General features: G+C 32.1%; 1 protein-coding gene across 1 annotated transcript in view; it reads right to left on the bottom strand.

Moving 5' to 3' along the window:
* LOC118737480 (pneumococcal serine-rich repeat protein) overlaps positions 1-25,399 on the bottom strand; it is a 104,935-nt gene that overhangs the window by 76,753 nt on the left and 2,783 nt on the right. The gene's annotated exons all lie outside the window — the stretch shown is intronic.

The following is a 25,399-nucleotide window of genomic DNA, read 5'->3' on the forward strand; positions in this document are numbered from 1 at the left end:
TCCACACAAAATGACGTACAAGAAATGGCTAAGAAATCTTCTTGTGTACAATTTTCTTGAGGCAGTACGCAGCTCTTAAGAAATTTGCTATGCTTTCTACTACGGTTTTCTAAAGTTTTTTGTGAAAAATGAGCACAAGGCAACCCATGCTTGCAACAGAAATACATATATGCCCGTCCAATTATTTCTTGAGGAAAGAGTGAGGCAACAGGCTTGTGAATTATCAGATGTCAAAATTCCTTGGACCCACACACCAAATAATAGCAATTTTTTTCTTCGCTGTTTTGTTGAGAGCTTTATATAGGCCTTTAATGAGAAACTGGTTTTCATTCAAGAATTCACTCGAAGGTTTGCCATTGTGCGCAGTACCAAACACTACACCACAGCGACCGCCATTTCAATTATAGTTTTTTAAATTTCGCTTTGGTTAATAATATAATTTTCAATTTGGATTGGCATTCACTATTTCATAATCGTATGTAACAGTAACATTGCACGAGTTCCTAAAAAGGTTTCCAAATTACCATGGGACATATAAAAAGTTGAAAATTTTACGCAATAAATTTGATACATAACCTCTGTATGTCGCACACCTAGGCCAGAAGCCAGCTAACTCAAAGTTCAGACCCAGAAATGTATGTATATAACTGCTTGTGGGTCATACAGATTCAACGCAATTTATACAAAACAGTAGTTTTTCAGTTAGTGTATATATTTAATCATTAAGAAAAAAATATTTGCACTAATTGTAGCTAAGTCCTATGAATGAGTGTGATATATGGAATTTGGTTCTACCGCGAATTCAATACTCTTGATAGAATATTTACTATATAAGAAATATCTTCTATGATTTTAGGATAGCATAAATTCTAAACACAAATCTTTTTTGAGTTACATCCACGTGAAACGAACTTCTTCCACTATTCCAAAGTCAATGTCATTACGGGGTAAATATTTTTCATCTCCCAATGATTTTGCTAATCTCTTAGCGAAATTTTTTAAATCCAACTTTATCGCGGAAAATCTAGATGTTGATAAAACACTCTTAGACAATATTTTAATATCTGTGGATTTCGAATATTTCGCCATTATCGAAGAAAACACTGTCATGGGTTTTTTTTTTAAATATCAAAAACTTGTTCCTTTTATTCAATTCATCGTTAAATACAGACACTTTTTGATTATAGGAAAATCACACTGATCACTGATAACAATATACGACTCTCCAACTATCGTCCAGTCTCGAAACCCCCTATAATTTCAAAACTTGCCTATGATTTAAAAATCGCATGTTTTAATTCTTCAAGCTGAGTCAAATGATTTTATAGAGTGGGTTTGAAGAAATAGATTAGAAGTGAATAATACAAAATAAAATAATGTAAACAAATTTTTTTTTTACAAGCTTTTATTTAACATGAGCACTCAAATGAATAGAATGAACTAAAATGGCGTAACGACAGATTTTTTAGAAATACGGTTTTCAAAACTACTCAAAAAAGAATAACATATATGTATATTGAGTTTAGGCTTTCGTTCAAGTAATTTCACCATTTTATTACTCAAGCTTTAATGAAAGTTATCAACAATTTGTATTGATTTGTTTAGTCTTTAAAAAATGCCGAAGAGGGTGCCGCTTATCGTATTTCTGTTTTAGTAAGTCCCTGTGACAGAAAATGAAATAATGAAATGAAATAATTCTTAACAGAGATGCCTAAAACTAGGCAACATTTTATGCTTACATATAAGATTATGAAACTTATTGGTTTGGTATGGTAATCATACTAGTGCCTAAAACTATACTGCTATAGTATACGTCGCGGCGCGTCCCGCAGATATAAAGAGCTGGGCGCATTTTTTACGTTCTTATTTAGATTGAGATTATGATTACAATTAACATTAACATTAACATAAAGCTAAAAGTTAGGTTTTTCGATAAGGATTAAGATTAAGTCTAAGATAAGGATTGAGATTAAGATTAAGGTTAAAATTAAGATTAAGGCTAAGATTAAAAATAAAATTAAGGCTAAGATTAAGATTTAGATTGAAATTAAGATTATGACTCAAATTTTGATTAACATTAACATTAATATTGAGATTGCGATTAAGATTAGGATCAATATTGAGACTAGGAATAAAAATAAAATTAAGATTAAGATTAAGAAATATTGAGATTATCATTAAGAATAAGAATAAGATTAGGATTAAGAGTTAGATTCAGATAAAATGAAGATTAAGATTAATACTATGATCAAGATTATAATTAAAATTGAGATTAAGAAAAAAAATAAAATAAAATTAAATTAAGATTGCGATGAAGATTAAGAATAAGACAATTTATAATTGTGTTGAAAAATACCATTTAGCATAATCATACGGGTAATAGGAAGAAGGTACCATCAGCAAGAGGTAATATACCTATACAGTAGTGTCCGACCGAAACCGAAGCGGGAATTTTGGCCGAAGCCGAAACCGAATATTAGATACTTTCTTTTTTCGCTCATTTCGCGGGGTACTTAAATTTTTCGCGTAGTACAAATTTTGATACATGTTAAAGAGAAAATATTGAAACGTTTTGGGGTCAAATAAGCTTAAAATGCTTTAAATGAACTATGTATTTATAAGGAGCTGACTTCATTAATTTCTAATTTAATTTACCTGCCTCATAAATACCACTACAGCTGCAGGGCGTATATTTTCAGATTTAAAATTGATCCAATATAAAAAGAGATATAGAATTTCATTACAAACTGTTGAGAATATGATAGGGCGTATTTATAGTAAAAATAAAGTCGACACTGAAGGCAGTCGTCTGCCAATTGACAGAATTTCCAACGTAAATGATCGATAGCTAATAGTTTTAAGTACGTACATATATTTCCATTCAAGTTTCTCTAAAATCTATACATAATATTTTTTTTTTCGTCTCTATACAAGAACGCTTTCTGGTAAATTCTTGCAACTTCTTGCGAATTAGGGAACGCAACTAAAGTTTCAAATCATGCAGGGGTATTACATTTCAAGGAGAACTAGTGAATTTCACATTTTCCTTATACTAGGTCATTGTATTGTATTTAAGATGCATTTAAAGTATAGAAAAAAGCTTTGCAAAAATCTTATTATTTTGCAAGATATTCATTTGTTCACGTGGTAACCCTAGTAGGCCTAAAAAGTTATGGTATAAAATAATAACGCAGTGATACAAAAGTAAAGACAAAAAATATACACGCATTCTCATATAGGAATTCTGTTTTGTTGTAGCCCATAGGATACGAGAATATTTATAGTATTAAATGCATTAATGAATCTATCCTCCCTCGATGGTGCTGCGGAACTGTGTAATGAAATTTGTGTTTAGTTTTTATAAATTATACATATAAATAATGAAATATCAGGAGACAATCAATTGTTTACGTGTGGCAGTGTTTTGTAAAAGCAAGATTGCACTGCTTTCTGGCGCTGCCATTCAAGAAAAAATTAAAATCAAAATTCTGCAATTATCACAAATTTTTAAAGACACTTCAAGCTTAACTAAAAATATGTTTTTATAAAATTTGGTTATTGCCTTGGATAAAAAAACAACAATAAAAAATTTCTTAAAAAGTTAAGAAAAAGGTTTTTGTTTAAATATTGTTAAATCTCAATATATTTTTTTACATTTTTGTCTGTAACAATTTTTTTTAGAACTAACAGTTTACGAGATAAGAATTCTTAAAAAACCAGTGAATTTAAGTTTACTAAAAGTTTGATTAACAATATCTTACAAAATAATTGGATTTTTGCAAAGCCCTTTACTATACTTCGAATGCACAATGCACAAATACAACAAAATGGGCAAGTATTAAGGAAATTTTAAATTCATTAGTCCTTATCGAACTTATTAGTCGTATGATAAAATCTCTAAAAACATAAATTTTGAATGACTTCTCTATATTACTAAACGGGTGTAGGTATGCATTTACTCAGCTAGTTATAAGAGCAAACGGATCGCTCGAAAAAAATCATGGGCTCATGCTATTACTTCATACTTATTTGTGGTGCCACGGAAACCTTTTCAAATTCTAAGAAAAACATTTAAAATTACAATTCCTAATACTTTTCTATTGGTGTTCCCATAACTTAAATGAACTTGATCTCTTCAACGTGACGTCAAGTATACATACATTCATATGTAGCTCTTTCGCAACAATAGTTTCAAATCGAGTATAATGATATATTGTGATAGAATTTAAATTAATAGTTTCAACTAATACGGTATAACAAATTGCTCACCAGCAACATGAACAACCACAATTTGGAAACCATTTTAAAGAAAAAAAAAAAATTCGTTAAGAAGAACATGAAATGTCAAATAACAACCAGAGCACGCCTGTATTTTAAACTCACTGTCCAAAATAAATAAACCATTTGTTTTCATTTGTATGTATTTTGCCTCGCTTATCAACTAGCTATTAATTTCATTGCTGCTCCTCCTAAAAATGAATGTATGCGTAGTAGGGACGTTAATTTTTTCGCATTTTACGATCCGCAGATTTTCGGGATGTCGTTATCACAATTCCGGAATCTCGGGATTAGTCCCGGGATTTAGATATTCATTAACTTAAACCAAATAATTGCTTCTATATTGTTTCAGAAGCTCATCTACCATAAAATCAATAATAAATAAATGGGTTTGAAACCTACTTTTTTATTTAAAGAGGCGTTTTATTTTTTCTCTCTGACATCACGATTTATTTTAAATGACTTTGTAATTTTAAAGATACCATTAATTCCAAAAATTATTTAACAAATTCAATGCAATGTAGAATAAAAATATGGGTACCAAATCAAAGAGTAAATTTCTTTAGAATCTAAAATAATTAAAATTTTTTGGATTCACAAGGACGAATAGGTAATTTTTTAGGCTGATAAAGTTAGAAGGCCGAAATTCGAGGATGTTGTCGAGTTTATATAAGTCCTTAACATATAATAATAATAATATATTGGCGCTTACACATACATATGTATAGTATGTGTTTGGCCGAGCTTCTGGTCCGATTTTTGGCGTGCGCCTTGATGTTGTCACACAAAGCGGAGGGACCTACAGTTTTACGACGCCTCCGAACGGCGATTGTATTTTTATGAGAAGCTGTTTTTCATGGCAGAAACCCCCTCGGAGGTTTTCCATTGGCTGCCGAGGGACGCTCGCTGTTAAGAAAAAACCTTTTTCTATATTTTTTTGCGATGTTGCTTTGAACAGGGCTTGAACCCAGGCTATGCGGAGTGGAAGCGCGCAAAAACAAATATTGCGAAATTTCAAGGACACCATTTTAAAAGCACATTTTCAATACTTACCAGTCCTTGGTCACCAAAAAGTTTAATATGTTTATTCTATTTATTGTATATTCTTAAGAATTTCCTCTTTAATTTGATACCCCTACGTCTTATCTAAGCATATTTCCTTGAATTTTTTAAATCATTTTTGAGTTCCTGACGTAAAAGGGAAAACCAAAAACCCAATTTTACTATATTTGGCCAATGGTTTCGCGAATATATTGATTTTTGTGTGTAATATTTACTATCGCACGGTGTTATATGTATAATGAGCTTGACATTTATAAAAAAAAGTATTATTTATTAAATAAGAAAAAAAAGCAAAATACAGGTCAAGAAGAGTAGTTTCTATTATTGTCACAAGCGAAAATTACAAATCCCGAAAATTTCGGGATTATTAAACAAGAATCCCGGGATTAAAATTCCTAATGCGTAGGTATCTTTGAATATACTATGTATATACGGATGTTTGTCTGTGTATATGTATGTTGGTGATATGGACGAATGTATACGAATTTAATGATTTTTGTCTTCAAATACTTTCGGGCTTCTTTTCCTTTTTTTACTTCTTTCGAATGTCCGAACATAATCGTAAAACTTAAGTGGACGCAGCAACAACATAAAATCAGATGGGAAAAACAAATTGAACTCGATTCTAAATACAAACGTACAAACAAACAAATATACCCCGAAAGTCATCTACACCGGGAATGTGTGTGCAATAAAAAAAAAGTCGGCAAGAAGTAATAACGAAACAACATAGTACGCGCTGTATTGAAGGCAATAAAAGTTGAATTGTCGACGGAGAGGCAAATATTTAATCGATTGAGTCCTGTGAGTCTGCCTTTTTTTCTTAAACGAAGTAAGGTAATAAAGCGCACGAAAGGACAAATAGGCCAAAGCTAAGAGACGGACAATTGGCAAAGAGGAAATTTTCTTATTTCATTATAATTTTTTTTCTTTAATTTTTTGCCAATAAGTTTCAATATTTGCACAGCTAATGGGAGTTTAAAAAATACCATCTGTTGCAACTACATGATGATGAGATGCGAGAGGAAAATTTCGAAATTATGTACTTCTTTAATTCGATATATGATTCAAAAACTTTCCTCGAAAGTACAAAATATAATTACACAGAAAAGAAACCATCTAGTTATCTGGCAAATATAAAGAGTAATTGCCGGTTTACACCTCACCTATGAGGTTGGTTTTTTAATTTCTTCGTGTTCCAATCCTTTCCGATAAAAAAAAAAAAACAAAAACAAAAAAGAATTTTCGAAATCGGCTCAAGTGTTTAATAAAGAAAAACGATGCAAAAAATTAATCTCGATATTTTAGAACGAAGTCAAAAGTTCTGCAGAGGAGGGCAATTTCCACTCCGTACGACATCGCCGTGTTTCAACGCCGCAGTTAAAACCTTTGATTTGGAATAGATGACGAACCAGTGCCATCCATTTTCAAGCTAACTCGCCGCGAATTGTTAACCAGCTTGATTTGCTGCAAGGATGTGAAAGGTTATTAAATACTTAAATCCTTATGTAAACTTTGTTTTTTGGCAATTGGCAAATATTTAACTTTCAAGGTTTTTCCAATATAAAAACTGCACTTACAAAATTAAAAAAAAGAATTTTTCATTAATGCACCCACTACATTGGTAACGAATTTTTATAAATAAATGCAAATGCAAAAAAACAAAATAACAAATAAAAACTCAACAATCATACTGACACTAGACTAGATATTTTTAGGCATTTCTTAGACATACATATGTAAATACTTTTTTTTTGCTTTGTGCAAAATATTTACTTATATATGTATGTGCATGCACACATATGTACATCCATGCAAAAATAAGCGCAGCGCTCACGCTCATCTCATTTGTTTGTGTCACCGCAATCGCAATTTGATTCGCTATTTAGTCATTACAAATCCTGTTACGGATTGGTTTCAAAAATCGGGCATTTTATTGGTTGCCAAGAGTGCTTTGAAAACAATACAAAAGCTGTCATTCTGTTGAACAAAACATATCATTAATTATATGCCGCAACAACAATAACAGCAAGAGCACCGGCAACGTTGAAATAACAATGGCGATTCAAACAAAAAAAATTAAATTATCCACATCCACATCCACTGCAAATGGATGGATGCATTTATTTTTTATTATTATTTTTTTCATTTTATCATTAATATATTTTTTTAGCCACTGCATTGGTAAACATGAAGGCACTCAGCGACACACAGAAATGCGTACAAATATATTTGAAATAAATAATTTTTAAAAGTAAAGCCTGCCACATTGAAGCAGACAACCACTGAACTATGTACATACGCAGACGAGTATCTATGCACATACATACATACGAGTGAGTGCAAATGCTAAAACAGATGCCAAGCAGTGGCAAAACAATCGCAAGCGGGCAATGTATGTATATTTGATTGTTTTATTTATATTTTTTATTTATAGTTCTCTTGTAAGTGCATACAATCCGCAAAGGTTATTTATTCGTGAGTGAATTCACAATTCCAAATACATACATATGGGTGAATCCATATAAAATCGACCATTTTCGATTTGGATGAATTTTTGACAGAACTTTTCTTCAAAGAAAAAAAATTATAAAAAGTTTTGAAAGTTCAAATTTTTACGAAGTCCCGGATTTTGGTAATTTTTTTTTTTTGTTTACTTGAAGAACATAAAAATTATTATGTTTCCAAAAATGGTTCTGTTCTCGTTTTGAAAGTGGTTTTTGGGCCTTTATAAAATATTTATACAAATACTATACAACAGGAAATCGATAAATAAAACAAACAGAATTTTGAATTTCAAAAAATCGTTAAGTCAAAAACTCTTACATTTTAGGCTAAATTATTTTATACAATACCTATAACTAATCTTAAAAAACCCTAAAATTTTCAAGAAGATATACATGAATATATATTTTTTTTAGTATGAATTTTTGAATTAAAAAAAAAAATACTATCAACTATGAATTTAAACTAAATTAATTATTTTAACATAGTTTTATTAATAGTTGTTTTTAATTATTATAATGTTTTTTTTTTTTTTTAATTTGAATTTAATATGAAAATTGGTAAAGCCGGCGGTTAATGTTTGCATAACAAAAACAAATTATTAAGTTCCAAAATCCTAAATTAAAAAAAACACATCTTCTTGAAAACTTCATAAAATTTAAGGATCAGTTGGAGGTAAGTACAAAGTAAAAAGTCTAAGTTTAAACTGCATTAAAATTAAGTAAAAATTGTTTACATAACTATTAATTAAATAAACTTAACTGCCGTTTAAGTATTCATCGGAAATTGACCCTTAGTGCTTGCAAAAAAAGTTTATTGAGTTCAAAAATTAAAACCTTAAAAAACACACACACTTTTTTTAAAATTTCAGTATCTTTAAAGTTCAGTTTGAGGTCTTTAAAAAAAAAAAATTGCCAAACATGTTTCAAAGTTTTTAGTTTTTTCCCAACTTTTTTAATACATTTTTTCACATAGCCCTAAATATTTGTAACATTTAAAGTGAGACCTGAACCATTTTTTGTAGTAAAAATTTGTTTAATATATTCAACAAATTTACTTGAAAAATCCCCGAAATTGTAAAACTTTCGAAAAACTAGTGTTCCCTTTGACACAAATGATAAAAGAAAAGTTCTGAAAAAAATTCATCCAAATCACAAACGGACAATTCCAACCATTGGTCGATTTGATATGGAATAACCCATCTGTACACATACATATATGTACATACATATCTATGTAAGCAAGTAATTGTCTACCTTAAAGCCTTACATTTTAATATGAAACGAACATTTAATTGTAAAAAAAAATCAATTAATACTGTGGCAGTCTGAAAATGGAAGAACAAGTGTTGCCTTCGTAAAGAATTTCATAAGTACATCAATTGGCAAACGGATACCACCCAACAATCGGCGACTCGCGCGTACCACACAGCGTATGAGTAACGCACATATTTATGTAGGTAGGTATTGGCATAATTACGAACGTAGAGCCAAGCATTTGAAAATGAAGCAAAGACCTCTGTCTAAGCAAAAAGCAGAAAATTATGTGCGTGTTGATGAGTGTGTATAATATAATGATTTACATATTCATACATACATAAATATGTATGTATGCTTGCATATATTAATGCCGCAACGCCAGCTCACAATTGCAGACAACGATACTATGTATGTAGTAACACCAGCAGTAGCAACAGCTTCATCAACAACAACAATGCAAATGATTGCTGCCACAACGGCAGAACAATTGCAGCTTTTGTTGCCAAAAATTTGTAATAATAGGCGCACTTTTGAAAGCAATTAGGGCCACTGAACACGATCTTCATGCCACAAGAGAAAAACATCGACATCGGTAACGACAACGAATACGACAACAACAATGACAACAACAGAACAGCAGCGCGGCAAATAAAAATTTGTAATGAGCGAGTTTGTAAAGCCTCGTGGTACAAGTAATTGTTGTTCAATGCATATGCCATGTAGGGAAATTCACTAACGCTGAACTGGAGCGACTCTAGTGACTTTAGCACCGTAGATTGTAAATGGAAAACATTTTTAGAATTCGAAATCAAAAAGAAATAGCAAACAGTTTTCATACCGGTTCTTGGAAGACACCATTACTATCACAACCCGTTGTGCTCTTACGAGAACTTACTTATTTTTAAGGCAAATATACAATGCTATATTCGTCTGAAACCTTTATTTAGCCGAAAATTATATTTTTAAGGCATTGGTAGTAAAATAAGCTGCTTTGGGATTCTCTCGAAATTTTTTTCAATCCATTTTAGCATTTTTCGAGGCTTTTCGGGATTCTTCGTGTTGAACTTTTCGGGACTCTTATGACATTAAGATTGCAATTTTCGAACATTTTTGATATTTTTTGGAAAGCTTTCGGTGCTTTTTAGGCACTTTTCGCCTTTTTTCTGCCTTTCGGAACTCTATAGAACATTTTATTTTTCGGGACCCTTCGGATCTTTTGTGATATTGTTAGAACTTTTCACCATAATTTCTGAATTTTCGGGACTATTCGAAATTTATTTGGGATCTTTCGCAACTTTCTCGGGACATTTCGGAATTTTAGAGAGTGTTTTATTTTTGGAGAATTTTATTTTCCAGGACTTTTTGGTAGTGTTCGGGACACTTATTGGATTTTGTCAGGACCTTACGAGTTTTTTTTTAGAAAGGCTTTCGAATATTTTCGAATCTTTTCGGAGTCTAAAGAATTCTTTATATTTCGGATATTGCCTGTAATGCAATTGATTTCAATCAAAATCTTGTATAAACTATAATTTTTATAATCAATATAAAAGCAATCATTTTTGATTACAATCAAAACAGGTTGCAATGTATATTTAGTATCTATTTCCCTATAGGGTGATGTTGCAAATATAATCAAATTTAAGATAGCCGACATTGCCAAGTTGTGTGTGATTAATGAAATAATTGACAGACAAATTTTAGTTATTATGAAATTTATGTCATGAATGGTAAATTGAGCTAATTATTTATTTAACTTGCATGTCTACTTACACCAGTGAATAAAATGAAATTAGAAAAAAGTACACATACGTTCCTAGTTCCTATCTATGAGTCTTTCAAACAAAAAACCAAAAGCAAATACGTATTTAAATAATACTCCTATTTATATCGTGCGTTGTGTTTAAATTTCAGTGCAAAGACTATGCATTTGCATGCCGACGACGCTAACTGATGCCGATGATCATCCTAACGGTGCTTTTACATTAGACAATGCTGTCAAGACAATAAAGAAATACGTGTTAGTTGTCAAAAACGTGGTTACGTGTCTCCGTGGCGTAGGCGTCCTGACAATAGCTATGACAATTCATTTTGAACCAAATGTCGGACGAGAACGCTTTATTATAATACGCATATCGGGCGAGCTATTTAAGCTAAAAACTAAAAAATAATGAAGAAGAGGCAAAGTTACGAATTTCTCTTATAAATTTCTCATCTTTCTTGCACAATACGTCAAAATTATTGTCTGCATATGTCAAATCAATTTCCGATTTACTGTCTTGAAAATAATCAAGACAGTGATTAAGACAATTGGAAAATTATGCGTGTATGTATTAGTGAAAAAGTGGGCATCTATTGCTATTGTCATGACAGTATTGTCCGGTGTAAACCCTAAACAAGTGAATCACCTAGCGAATCAGTCTGCGTTTTTAAGAAAATATTACCAAAAGCGTACTAAGTATTTATATGCTTGTCATGCCACTTGAAAAGGGGCGCCGAAAAAATTAAATTTTACCCAAAACAAAACAAAATTTCCCATTAGTTCGACGACTAGCCAAAACAGTGAAAACGATGCTTTCATCAAAATGTTTGAAGAGAGAAAACGTCTTTCATCGTTTATATATAGCGTACACTTTGGTTAAAACAAAGATGAAAGGCAATTTATACAAGTACTTAACACTTAAGAGGAATCATCGATGTGAAAAATGTACATACTTATTTAAATGAGCCCTAAGTAACTGAGTAAACACATATGTATGTATGTGGTATGTGTGTTTATGTTTGCATTAATCATCGGGAAAGAGCTAACTTTTTTGTTGTTAACAACTTATTTGGTGCTTCTAATGTACTTATGATTTTTCTTTCTTTCTTTTGTTAGAACCTAGAAATTCAACAAAATCGAAATAAAAGCATACATATATGTATGTACACATGTGCAAAAAATTTCCGTTAACGATAAAATTTTTAAGAAACAACAAACTAGGAAAATTCCTAGTTGTTATACTTGGAATGGGAACATTAACAACATTAGTTCTGTGGTCATAAACAATAATCGCCAAAGTCGAAAAACCAAGTGCAACGACTGTGATTTTCCCTGGTTTGTTGTTTCTTATAAATTTTATCGTTAACGGTATTTTTTTGTGCACTAATATACATATCGACTGCTGAGTGAAAGATCGACCTATCTCGGCAGCCAGTCCGGAGCTGAGATAGGGTGTTTTTGAAACGAATTTTGAAGTAGGGCATTATTCAAACAAATTCTGAAATAGGACGTTTTGATACGTTTTTTAATATAGGGCGTTTTCGCACTGGCTGCCGAGATAGGTCAATCTTCCACTCAGCAGTCGATATAGTCAGTAATATACATATAGTGCGTATAATTGTATACTTGGTAATAATTAACATATCTATCGGCAGGTCAAATGTTAATTTACCACTTCCTAGCTAATGCTCGTACCTAGTTATTACAATTATTGAAATGTTAGAATTTATGTATTTTTCCAGCAACCAACTATAAATTCGACTGAATTTCAGTTTTACCAATCAGAGCGTAAAAACTATTTAATTTTACCCAAATTTGATTGCATCTAGCATTAAATATCTTCCATAGGAACAATCATTGCTATGACCACAGAAAGCGTTTAATAACCGAGTAAGCTCCAACATTTCCCCCAAAACAACATAGCTGCACAATTGACCTTTCCTACCGCACCTTTGCCTTGTTGGAGTACTTAGATATAAATACTCACTTACTATGAATTAGGGATAGGTAATGGGGGTTTGTTTCGATTTTATCCGAATTTCGAACATTGACCTACAATTCGATTATTCGATTCGAAATTTGGTGGTAAAAGTTCGATTTAATTCGAATTTTTTCGAATTTGCAAAAAAAAAACTTTTACTGAAAATTTAAAAGTTTGTAATTATAATTCTTTCTCAAGTCGAAAAAGAGATTCAGTCCAACTTGTATTAATGATCGCTCTTCTTATCTTCACAGCTAAAATTAAATACAAATAAGTATTTTTTTTTAATATCTAGCAAAATATCAGAACAAATCCACAAATTTAGCAAACTTATCATATTGAAACTATTTTTTTACGTATAAAGTGATTTTATTTATTTTTCTTGCTTTACAAAAACAAAAGAAATTTCTTTACCCTTACCTCACGTGACATACTTATGCAATCATAAGCATGTTTATACTTATACAACGAATAAAAAATCTTACTTTTATTGACAACGTATGATTTGGCTTTTTAAAGTGAGATCTTTAACTAAATAAGGAAAAAAATAGATAATCGGGTATGAAGAGTTCTATTGAGCCACATTTTTGGTTTGTCCATAGCTAACCGGATGGTATTTTTGACTTATGCCATAAATTTCACTTCACATTTGACATCAGTGATGACCTGACACCAAAATTTGACGACAGTTTTTGACATGCACCATATGAAACATATGGTCAGTTTCTATGATATATTTTATACCAAATGAACAGCTGTTAGTTAAGGCAGATTTTGATGTCAGTAATTTTGACTTTGTATAGCTGGGATGTAAAACTATTTAAATCAATTAATACATTTCACTGTGAGTTAATACTTAAACATTTATGGTGACCTGCAATAATGTCAATGGAATTAAAGTCACTGACATTAATACGCAATTTAGAAGTTAATGTCTATGGCATTAATACACAGGCCATATTTTCGATGACATAAACGTACATTCATTTTGTGAATTTAAGTCTAAATAAATAGATTCCAAAGTGACTTAATGTCAATAGACATTATTTCACTTTTGGCCTCTGTATTAATGTCCTTGACATTATTGCACGTCACTATACTTATCGAAGTTCCGATTGTTTCGTTTTCTTTAATATTTTGAATTCATTCGCTGCATCGAAAATGTCGATTTTTGTATGCGATACATCGAGGTAATATTTTAGGGTGGTCCAAAAATTCATTAGAAAAAGTAAAGTTTTTGGCCCACCCGAATGTACTTACATACATATTTAATTAAACTTAAAATTGTACTTCCTCACTCATGTACTTTACTTCGTTGGCTGACTTCAACTTCGCTGTAAATTAAACAAAGCAAAATATGATTTTCATGCGATGAAATTTTCAACAGAAAATAACGGTAGAAAAGAATATTTGGGTATTCATTCTATTTTTCAGCTGACGGTGAAGCATTCTATTTTGCATTCTCCGAGATTAATGAGTGAAAGCAGCGAATGTAATAAAACATTCTAGAACATTCAGCTATGCATTACCGGCAATGCCCAAAAGAAGCGAAAAAATTTGAAGACAATATAAGGCAATGCCTTCTATAACACGTTACCACTAAAGGCGATTACCGATTTTTCGCTGGGATGAATTCGTGTATACGAAATAGTGCAGAAAACCAAAATGAATAGAGATCGCAAAGACCTTTGACATTTTCCCCGTTGCCTCATTTATAAACTGCAATGCAAATAAAAATATATTTCATACATTTCCTGTCCTAAATCTGCATTCAAAACACAAATATTTATGTACAGACCTATATATCTATAGGCAATATTTTCTGTACACCCTGCTGGTATTGAAATTATGCATTTAAAGTTAATTTTTTAAGCAAGGAAGTATACTTGGCGGCCGCTGTGGTGTAGTGGTTAGCAGTGCGCGCTACCATTTCGCAGAGCCTGGGTTCAACTCAACATCAAAAAATTCAAAACAAAAACGTTGTTTTGTTTTCTGATAGCGGTAGCCCCTAGGCAGGCAATGGCAAACTTTCAAGTGCATTTCTTCCAAGAGAAACAGTTTCTCATAAAAATACTATCGCGTTCGGAGTCCACGTAAAACTGTAGGTCCCTCCGCTTTGTGTGACAACATCAAGGCGTACGCCACAAATCGGAGAAGAGGCTCGGCCAAACACTAACATATGTGTAAGCAATAATCTCTAATTATTATTTGAGAAGCTCTGGAACGCAAAGTAAATAACAGTCACCGCAAGATTTCTTTCGAATTGGCTCATTGTCTGTATACCGCAAGTTCATTTTCTTCTTCCTTTAGCTCTTTTGGAATTTTTGAAGTTTTTCTTAAACTGTGACGCGTGTTGTCAAAGCATTATATTGAAATTTTTTTTCTGTAATCGGCCAAAACGATGAAAACTATGTACTCCTGAATTTCATATCTTGTTATATTGAAGACAAATTTAGGTAAAGAGTGGGCTTTATTTTTTAACTCACAAAAGAGGAAATTGAAATTGATTGCTTTTAAATTGAGTTGTAGTGAAGAGGAAGATGGAAATTATATTTCTCAGCGAGGATTTTTTCCGAACTCTGTTTAAAAATACACTACTTAAAACAAGTAAGGAAAGTTTCAAATTTTAAATTTTTTCTATCAGCCTACATAGATAGGTAGAGCCAAGCCAACATTTTTATTCTTTACTACCAAAACCAAATAAATATTCGTAGACCCCCCATTTTATTTTCATGCCAACTTAGACCTCCCACGAGTGTCGCCTGGGAGTCCACCTGGACTACTTTGGCTATCACTGACCTACATCGACAATCCAGGAGCAGATCTCGCCATACAGATTCAAAAAATTCGTCCAGAAACTCGAGTAAGTTTTCTTAAGAACCATTTATCGTTAGTTTTAGACATGAAAAGATGATTATGTAGAATGTTCATAACATTCCTAAACTGTACTATAACCACATTTTCGATTTGTTTCGTTTACAAAACTTGTATTGGGCATTTCCAGCAGAAGGTCTACCGCGAAAAAAAAGTATTTATCTAACCAACTCCTCGGCAAACTTAGCTGCTTTTTATAACATATTCCGCTAACGTAATCTGAAACATTTTTGACCGATTTGTTTCAAATTTAATTTACCACATTCAAAAAATAATAATTTTTGGTCTATTTTCGGAATTCTTATGGCCAATTTCACAGTGCGTAGTTAACTCAGAATCGACAGATAACTAGAGATTTTCAGTACAAAATTCTGTAGTTAACTCCCGATTCTGAGTTAACTACGCATTGTGAAATTGGCTCTTAGTCGACTTAAAGTCGAGATTAAATTACAACAACGAACAAATACTAAAAACAACTACTGCAACGATTTTTAAAATTCTTATAAATCACCCGATGACATATAGCAAAACAATTACAGTTTTTGGGTCACCGAAATTTAGCAGAAAATGACGTCTGAGGGTTAGTACGTTTCCCTAGAGGGTTATTACTTGTTATGTACATATTTTTCACATTTTCTTTTTTCTACTACCAACACCTCTAACCACCTCCTGAATGTTGAAGAAATTTATGTTTTTTTCCTTACTTTATTTAAAATTTTTAGATTAATGTTATATATTTTATTTTTGTCGCGCGCATTTATTTATTTTTAAAATCTTTCATTTTTGATTCGTTTGCTCATTAGAGCAGCACAAAATAGCCACAACAGCAGCAACCGATGTCATCATTATAAGGTTTAACACAAAATATTTGCAATTATTTACCAACTGCATACAAAAAATTAAATGAAAAACTTACATACATACATATGTACAAATGCTCGTATGTATGTATATAGTACGTACACGTCTACTTAGCCTATTTCTGCCTTTACAACAAATTGCGACTGCGTATCACTACACCAATAGCAGTGTGACCAGATGATCGCAAAAAGCGAAGCTAAATTCATTTTTTTAAAAGGTTAGAAAAAGTTATACGCTATGAAAATTGAAGTTAAAAAGAAGTTATCGAGAGCTTATTATCCTATCTGGAAATTTCACAAAAACTGCTTTGTGATATTAGAACCCATCTGGGACTTACCTGTGACCACTAATATTAGTTCTGAGTTTATAATTTATTAGTAAATTCCTCTGTGACAGTTAAATCTTAAATGGATTTTTATATCAGAATCACATTTGTGAAAAGTGCAGTTAGAGGGTACTGAATATATAGGCCTCGATATTCATTCCTTACAAACTCGATAAGTTTCGCAAATCCGATTTTCTGTAAATAAATTCTTAAATAATCCTCAAAACACAGAATAGCATCCATCAGGCCAATAACGGCTACATAACTTCTAAATATGCAAAAAGAGGTTTAGGATTAGTAAAATGCGAAAATTTAAATATTTTCTACATCATAGTACACAAGTAGTGTCAAATTTCAAAAATACAGTTTAAAGCAAAATTCTTAGTATTATTTTTTAAAACAGCAAAGAAAGTATTTTTCAATTAAATGGTACTTTGCACTGTTATTGTAATATTTCAACGGTAAAAAGTAGTTTTAGAAAAACTGAAGCTTCTTAGGAAGCTTGGGTACTTATTTTTATAGTTCCGCTTGGAATTTATTATGAATATTTTAATTTAAAAAATGCCAGAAAAAAGCCACGAAGTCAGATGTAAATTTTCGAGGCTGTGGCATAAAACTAAATGCTAAATCTAGCCACGAATATGTTAACCTGATCACACTGCCAATATAGAGTCGAGTTCGCAGAAATTGCAAAAACAACGATTGAAATAATTCACAATGCCACCATTTAACTGATCGTCAAAGCAAAAGGAACGGTCAGTACGCGAGCCAGCCACCTGTCGTTGTCTGTTTCCGCTGCAAGACAGCCCAGTCTGTTATGGCAACGGGGACAGCAATAGCAGAAGCAGATTCGCATGTAGATACAGATTTCGCTGGGATTAGAAAATGTAAAACCTAATTCCAAAGTTTTTCCAGTTAGAAATACATATGTATGTACTTATTATAAGCATATGTGTGTTTGCATAAATGAATGCATAGTTTATCAAATATTTATTAATTTAATTAAATGAAATATAATAATTTTTTGATGATTATAGCACTCCTTACTGTTGTAAAACCATTAATAAACAATGGAAAACGGCTGCATAATAAACTTTCTACAAATGTACGGTGACTCACAGTGAAAATGGTCCAGTGAATTTGTCTATAATATTTATAATGTTTTTCATGATAAATGTTTTTCGTTACTCTATACATAGAGTAAAATTGCAACTGCTAAGGGCTCTTGTTCCCACTCTATGACTTTGATCTTTAATAAAGTAAGTAGCACGGATTAGACATGGATTATACAAGCATTAGGCACATCATGCTCTTAAGAGGAGTAAGGTTTTAGTTTTCTGAGTTTGTGGCTGTGTTCTTATTGCATCGATCATACATATGTACTTACAAAACAGAACTCTACAATTCTGGAAGAAAACTGGCAGCTATTAAACTTCCAATTATACAGCATTCTCAGACGAAATTATGTCTGAAAAATGGGTTCTGTAATAGTTCGGCGTCATTCATGTTTTGTGCGGCGGAGCAGAGTCTTGTTGAATCATTTACCTACCTCTCGACGCTTTAGAGCTCGAAATCTTTGTAGTTTCGTTCCTTATCAGCTATTTGCCGCATCGATTTATGGTTGATCCCGGCCTGATGAGCGCTTTTACCGAAGGATACCCTCGAATTTCGTTGAACTCGATTTTTGATGATATTATGGTTCTTGGACGTGTTGACGGTGCGCTTTCTTCCTTTCCCGCGAGGGTTGCCTTCATGGCCGAGCTCGTTGAACCGGCGAACTGCGGCTGACGAAAAAAAATACCTACTGTACAATACGTTTGTGGCAGCGCATGCTAGTAGATTTTGTACTGTTTATTTATTTGTTCATGACAGAAATACACTCGGAGGTTTGCCATTGCCTGCTGTGGGACGATTGCTGTTAATAAAACCCCTTTTCTATATTTTTTTGCGATGTTGCTTTGATCAGGGCTTGAACCCAAGTTCTAAAGAGTGAAAGCGCGCACTGCTTACCACTATACCACAGCGGCCGTCGCCCTGTATAAAACGGGTAAATTAAAGCCCGATCACTTCTGTTGGGTACTTCTATCAACTTATAAAAAATTGCAAAGAATTTTTGATCGCTTTTACTGCTCATATTACCCAAATCATGCATTGCACAATAATCATATGGGCAAACCCGCAACGTTTTTTAGTGATGCAGTCTAATATATGTACATTCGTATATTTGGCCCTATTTTAAAATAAAAAAGTACATATATTCCCTCTAATAGCATGCGTTTATTTTTGCTTATGAATCACCCTTACATGTGCACATGAATCTGCGCTGACTTAAGCCGCTTTTGGCGTCGTTCTGCCTCATTAGTCGTTTCACCTGAGTTGCATGCATAGTGCTTTTATACTGTTTATTTACAACTATGCAGAAATCTTTAGTGTTTTTTTTTTCTCTTGTAAATGTGCGAACACAAATTTGTTTCCATCGGATACACTTCAATTGCTTTCATTAAACATTTATACACTCAATCAGCAATAAAATAACATCATCATCAATAACATTATCGCAAGAACTGAAAGCATTAATAATTTTAACAAACACTAGCATGAAAAAATTAATTTTTTTTATGAATACATGTACTATGTATGTTTTAATATAAATATGTACGCATGAATAAATAATTAAAAAAAAGAATAATGCATAAATGAAATTAAGTTTTGCTGAATCTCGTTTTTATCTTCCCCCAGTCCAAAACATATACACGTACATATGCATGTGCTTTCTGTATGAAAATACCGTTGAACACCCTCGATGAAAAGCAAAATCTACACACGTGCCAAAATTTATGACATACATACATGTATACTATAAATATTTCCACACACGCGTAACATTTGTCGAAATAAAACAGAAAAACTAATTAATAACCGCTAATAATACATTTGTTTTCCACTAAAAAAATCTATAGTGTTCTTTTTTTATTCTTTTCATAGCCATGAACTTTACGGAATACAACATAAATTAAATTAAATTCCCATTCATATGTTTTAAACAGCTTTAATAATGATGACAACAGCAATTAGAAAACATCAATGTTGTTTCCTCAATTTAGCAAGATTTTATTCAATTCTTTACAATTGCTTTAACTTATTAAATAATTTGGGTTTACCTTCTTAAACAGGTGGCAACCCTCTTTAATCTTATTAAAATCCAAACTATGGATATATTACCACCTTCGTTTCACGTCATGTTTTAAATTTCATTTAACTTACGCATACTTTGATTGAATTCTAATTTTAAAACAAGTGGCAATCCTATTCAAAATATTTTAAAACCAAAACCTTGTTAAACCTTTTTCGACTGACACAAATATTGCAATACATTTTTAAATTGTGTATCTAATTCCCTTAATTCAAGTTCAATTTAATTTCTAAAACATATGGCAACCCTCTTATATAAAGTTATGAAAAAAAAACATATTTAACCCATTTCAGTTTATACCCATACTTTGATAATCAATTTGACTTATTAGATAATTTGATAATTTTTACACAGTTGAAGACCCTTTATAAATTCTGAAACTAAATTTTTCTTAGTACTCCTTTGTTTAGCGCCAATATTTCAATATTTCATATAATTTAATTTAAGTCGACTTTTCCAACAGATGGCAATCTGGCTCAATTTATTTTTAAACCAAAACCTCGTTAAACCTTGTTCGCCGAACACTTGTATTGTGGTACATATTTAAATTATTTAATACTCCTAATTCAATTTGAATTTAGTTACAAAACAACATTCCTACATACAGTTTGGATACAAAGTTTCTTCAAAGCAATTTTAATTTATATTCATATTGAAGTAATTTATTGAGCCTGTTGCTTATACTGAATCTAACTTTGTAACAAGGGCCAAATACAGTAACGCTGCGTTCTTAGGTTCTCTTTGACGTCAGGATTTTTTAAAAGAACCTTGCAATTTGAAAGATATGGGTAATTCAAAAAATTATTTAAAAATTCAGTGCAATGTACTTAAAAAACCAGTATGGGTGTCAAATTAAAGAGAAGATTCTGTAAAGTTAAAACAGATTATGTATTTAAAAATTTGTATCTATATCTATCCATATATATGTATATAAAACTAAATATGTTGTGTAAAGGGAAATATGTTGTATAAGGGAGTGAAGGGAAAAAAATACTTCTAATTTATTTCGCTGTACGATTAACCGTGATGTGAAACGCCAGATCATTGGGGGTAAATCCAAGAACTTCTTCGCGGATATTACACTTTCGTTGGGTTACTTAAGACTCCGACCACCAAACCATAATATTAGCACATAAATTGTGACTGTGAATTGTTGGTGAAAATCTTGGACCAAAATCTTTCAATAAAAACAAATAATAATTTTGGGCGGTACGAAGTACGCCGGGTGTGCTAGTATGACTTATGACCCCAAAGGTATGATCCTCTCTATGGGAGATGCCACAAACCCATTTTATACACCTTAACATAGATTCAGTTGCAATGACTTAGGGCAGTTATACTGCTTATCGCTGTAGTGTAGTGGTTAGAAGTGCGCACTAACATTCTGCAGGTCCTGGGATCGAGTCCAAACGAAAGAAAAGGAAACATTTTTCTAACAGCCATTAAACAGCTTCTCATAAAAATACAATCGCCGTTCGGTGTCGGCGTGAAACTGTAAGTGTCTCCCCCTTGTGGGACAACATCAAGGCGTACGCCACAAAGCGGAGGTGAAGCTCTACCAAATGCGCCAATCAATTATTGTTTTTATTATTATTATTATTCACATTTATGAATCATAAATTACCATTGATATAGCAAATTAATGGCATGAAATACAAGGAATCTTCCAGCTTAAACTATTTACCAAAATTTACATTGAATTCAATATAACAAATGCCTCTTGCTCGATCGATATTTTTCGCAACAAATTACAGCAAATCAACAAATTTAAATCGTCTAAAAATCTTGATAGAGAATAAAACCAAAACAAATCAATGTGACATTCGCTCATGGCAATCAAAGTGAAATCTAAACAAATCAATGAGGAGCGTAAATTAAGCAACGAGCCCACTCGTTTCGCAATAAAACGCTTCGAACCATTTACGATGCTGAATGGGAATAAACAAATCGAATGTATGCACGTATGTATGTAGTATATTAACATATGTATGCAAGTAGCTTAAGAAATAGAGAACGAAAATTTGGTACAGAGGTTTGCAGCGCTGTCTGAGTGGATACTAAGGTGAACGATTATTTGAAAGTTGTATAAAATGATCTTAAAGTTAAAAGTGATTTGCGTGAAATTATAAAAGTAACGCTATTTTTTTTCAAATAAATTAAAATTATTTAGAAAATCATATTCTAAATTTAGTGAAATTCTGAATTGGCAAAAAACGTTTAAAATCTCCAGCCAGGGAAAACTGAGAAATTACATTTTTCGACTAAAACGTATTTTTGATGTACCCTATCTTAGAAAATGCACTATCTTTAGTTTTGTATCAATTACAAGAATGCGAAATTGCATTTAAATAGAAACTTAAAAAAAATATATACATATATTAAAAACAAGTAAAAAAGTCTAAGTTCGGGCGGAGCCGAGCATTAAATACACGGCGCAAGTATTAAATATATGTTTTTTCACCTTTCCGAAACCTACCGCTAGATGGTAAGCCGGGGTGTATCCATTTTGAGTAAATTAGCGTCCTTAAATTTCGAAATATTGAAGTTTCAAGCATTTCTGAAATTTACCGTTATATGAAAAGCGGCCGTAATTTTAGTCCGATTTCAATAATTTTCAACGTTTTGCTTACACGTGGCAAGTACAATAACCATACCGAGTTTGGTACAAATTGGTAGAACGGTTACCGATATACTTATATGTGATCATAAGTGGGCGGTGCCACGCCCATTTTCCAAAATTTTACCATAAACGTATTTCTTGGTAAAGAATTGTTGCAAGCATCAACTTTGAATAAATTAGCTTCAATATTTACTGATTTATCGAAGATTTTGTATTTCTCCAAATTACCGTTATATGGGATGTGGGCGTGGTTATCGTCCGATTTTAAAAATTTTCGGCGATTTTTATGCTGTACCAAGGCCAACAACTGTGCCAAGTTTGGAAGAAATTAGTGCAGCGGTTACCGAGATATACACATGTAACCATAAGTGGGCGTGGCTCCGCCCATTTTCCAAAAATTTATAACACTCTTAGTTGTCGTCTAAAAATTGTTGTAAATATTAATTTTGAGTGAATAATCTTCAGTAGTTACTAAAATATGGCAGTTTTCGTATTTCCAAAAATTACCGTTATATGGGATGTAGGCGTGGTTATTGTCCGATTTTTTTAAATTTTCGGCCGTTTAGTATGCTGTATCAAAGCCAACAACTGTGCCAAGTTTGGAAGAAATTGGTGCAGCGGTTACCAAGCTATACACATATAACCATAAGTGGGCGTGGCTACGCCCATTTTCCAAAAATTTATAATATTCTTATTTTTCGTCTAAAACTTATTATAAATATCAATTTTGAGTGAATTATCTTCATTAGTTACTAAAATATCGCAGTTTTCGTATTTCTGGAAATTACCGTTATTTGGGAAGTGGGCGTGGTTAAAGTCCTTACCTTGGATTAAGGTAAACCTACATACCAAATTTCGTTGAGATATCTCAATTTTTGCTCGAGTTATCATGTACACGGACGGACGGACAGACGGACAGACGGACAGACGGACAGACGGACAGACGGACGGACAGACAGACATGGCTTAATCGATTTCTTTTTTCATCCTGATCATTTATGTATACATTTGTCTATATCTATCTCGATTCGTTTTGGCTGTTACAAACAACCGTTATGTGAACAAAATTAATATACCCTTGTGCACAAGTGCGCTCGGGTATAAAAAATACCAACTCACGCTCAGTTGCGTATGTAACGTATACGCCCCGCAGCACCATACGCCGTCCTTTACTTAAAAGTCGTATTATTTAAAAGTAATTAAATTTGGCGTGGAACATTTTTACACAGTATTCCGTATGCACATATATGTGTATCGTGCATTCCATGTCAACCGGGCCGCCTAAATATCTCAAAAACGGGAATTCTCAGTTTTACCAAACTTTGCACAGATTATCTTTGACATGTGTACTTTCTCATCGAATTTTTTCAGAATTACTGACACGGTTTCCATATAAAAAAAAAATGTCAACCATACTGCGAAAACTGAGTAGCTTTTTTAGCAACTTGAAACTTGCACTTTGTTATACTAAAATTTTATGGGCTACAAAATTGCATACTCGATATTATTCTAGAAAATCTAGTCAACAAGTTGCAAATTTGTACTTTTCTGGAAATATTTTGGTCCGCAATTTTGAAAGGAAACAAGTAACTCTGAAAAAAAAAATTTAGATGAAAGTACACATGACAATGTTTTATTTCTTAAATTATATAAGAAGATATATTAGAATTATATTAAATTCAATAATAACAAAATGGCTGGGACAGACATTCTGTTAAAAAATACTCTCTATTAAAGAAAAAATGCATAAGAAAATCACCTGGTTACTGAGATATTAGCGTTAAAGTTTTTGATGTGTGATAACTTTCTTGTTTTTGTCGTATAGAAAAAAGTAGTAGTTGTGGTATTGACAAAAATTTACTATTGCGAAAAAATTCGTTTCACCCTAATTTAACTGTAATAAAGACTTTCGATCAAAACTCGTGTTTCCTATGTTTTTTTTGAGTTACGATTTTTTTGGAAAAATAGAGGAGATCACATTCCTATTCAGTGGCCCACATTAGGTATAAAAAAAACTTCTATAAAAATATATTTCAATGTGAATACATCATGCACATTAGCGTGGTTCATTACGCTCTAAAAACAGTCTGTGCGATAGATGACAATTTTTGGTCATTATGGGTGCGTTCAGAAATGCATCAAACCAAAGCATCAGTCTCTTTTACTTCTATAATACAACTGATGGAAATGCCTTATTTACGCAATTACGTTCTAATTGGGCATTTAACCGTGGTTACGCATATTGGACATTTCCATCAATAATAGTTTAGAAATAAAAGCGTCAGATGCTTTGGCTTGATGCATTTCTGAACACACCCTATCTTAGGCTCACCCAAGTCCATCAAAGTTCAAGTGGTAAAAATTTCGATTCTCTACAAAAAAGGTTCATATACCAAATTATGTAGGACTAATACTTTCGAAGATAATTGCAATTTCAGGAAAAAAATGTATTAATTAACTTATTTATTAATTTTTATTTTTTGAGCACATGGAACTTTGATACTGACCAAAAATTTTCATCTTTCACACAGGTTGTTTTTAGAGCATAATGAAGCATATTTTTGCTATTAACAATCAAAATTCTTTGACCGATTTTTTTAAGGTCAAAGAGTGATTGTGGGCCAATGGCAGTATTTTTTCCGTGAAAGGGAATAAAATTAGCTTTCAAAAATATTTTTTTTC

The sequence above is a fragment of the Rhagoletis pomonella genome, unplaced genomic scaffold, assembly GCF_013731165.1.
Source record: "Rhagoletis pomonella isolate Grant_MI unplaced genomic scaffold, Rhpom_1.0 Rhpom_scaffold_00004, whole genome shotgun sequence".
In the NCBI taxonomy this organism is placed as follows: Eukaryota; Metazoa; Arthropoda; class Insecta; order Diptera; family Tephritidae; genus Rhagoletis; species Rhagoletis pomonella.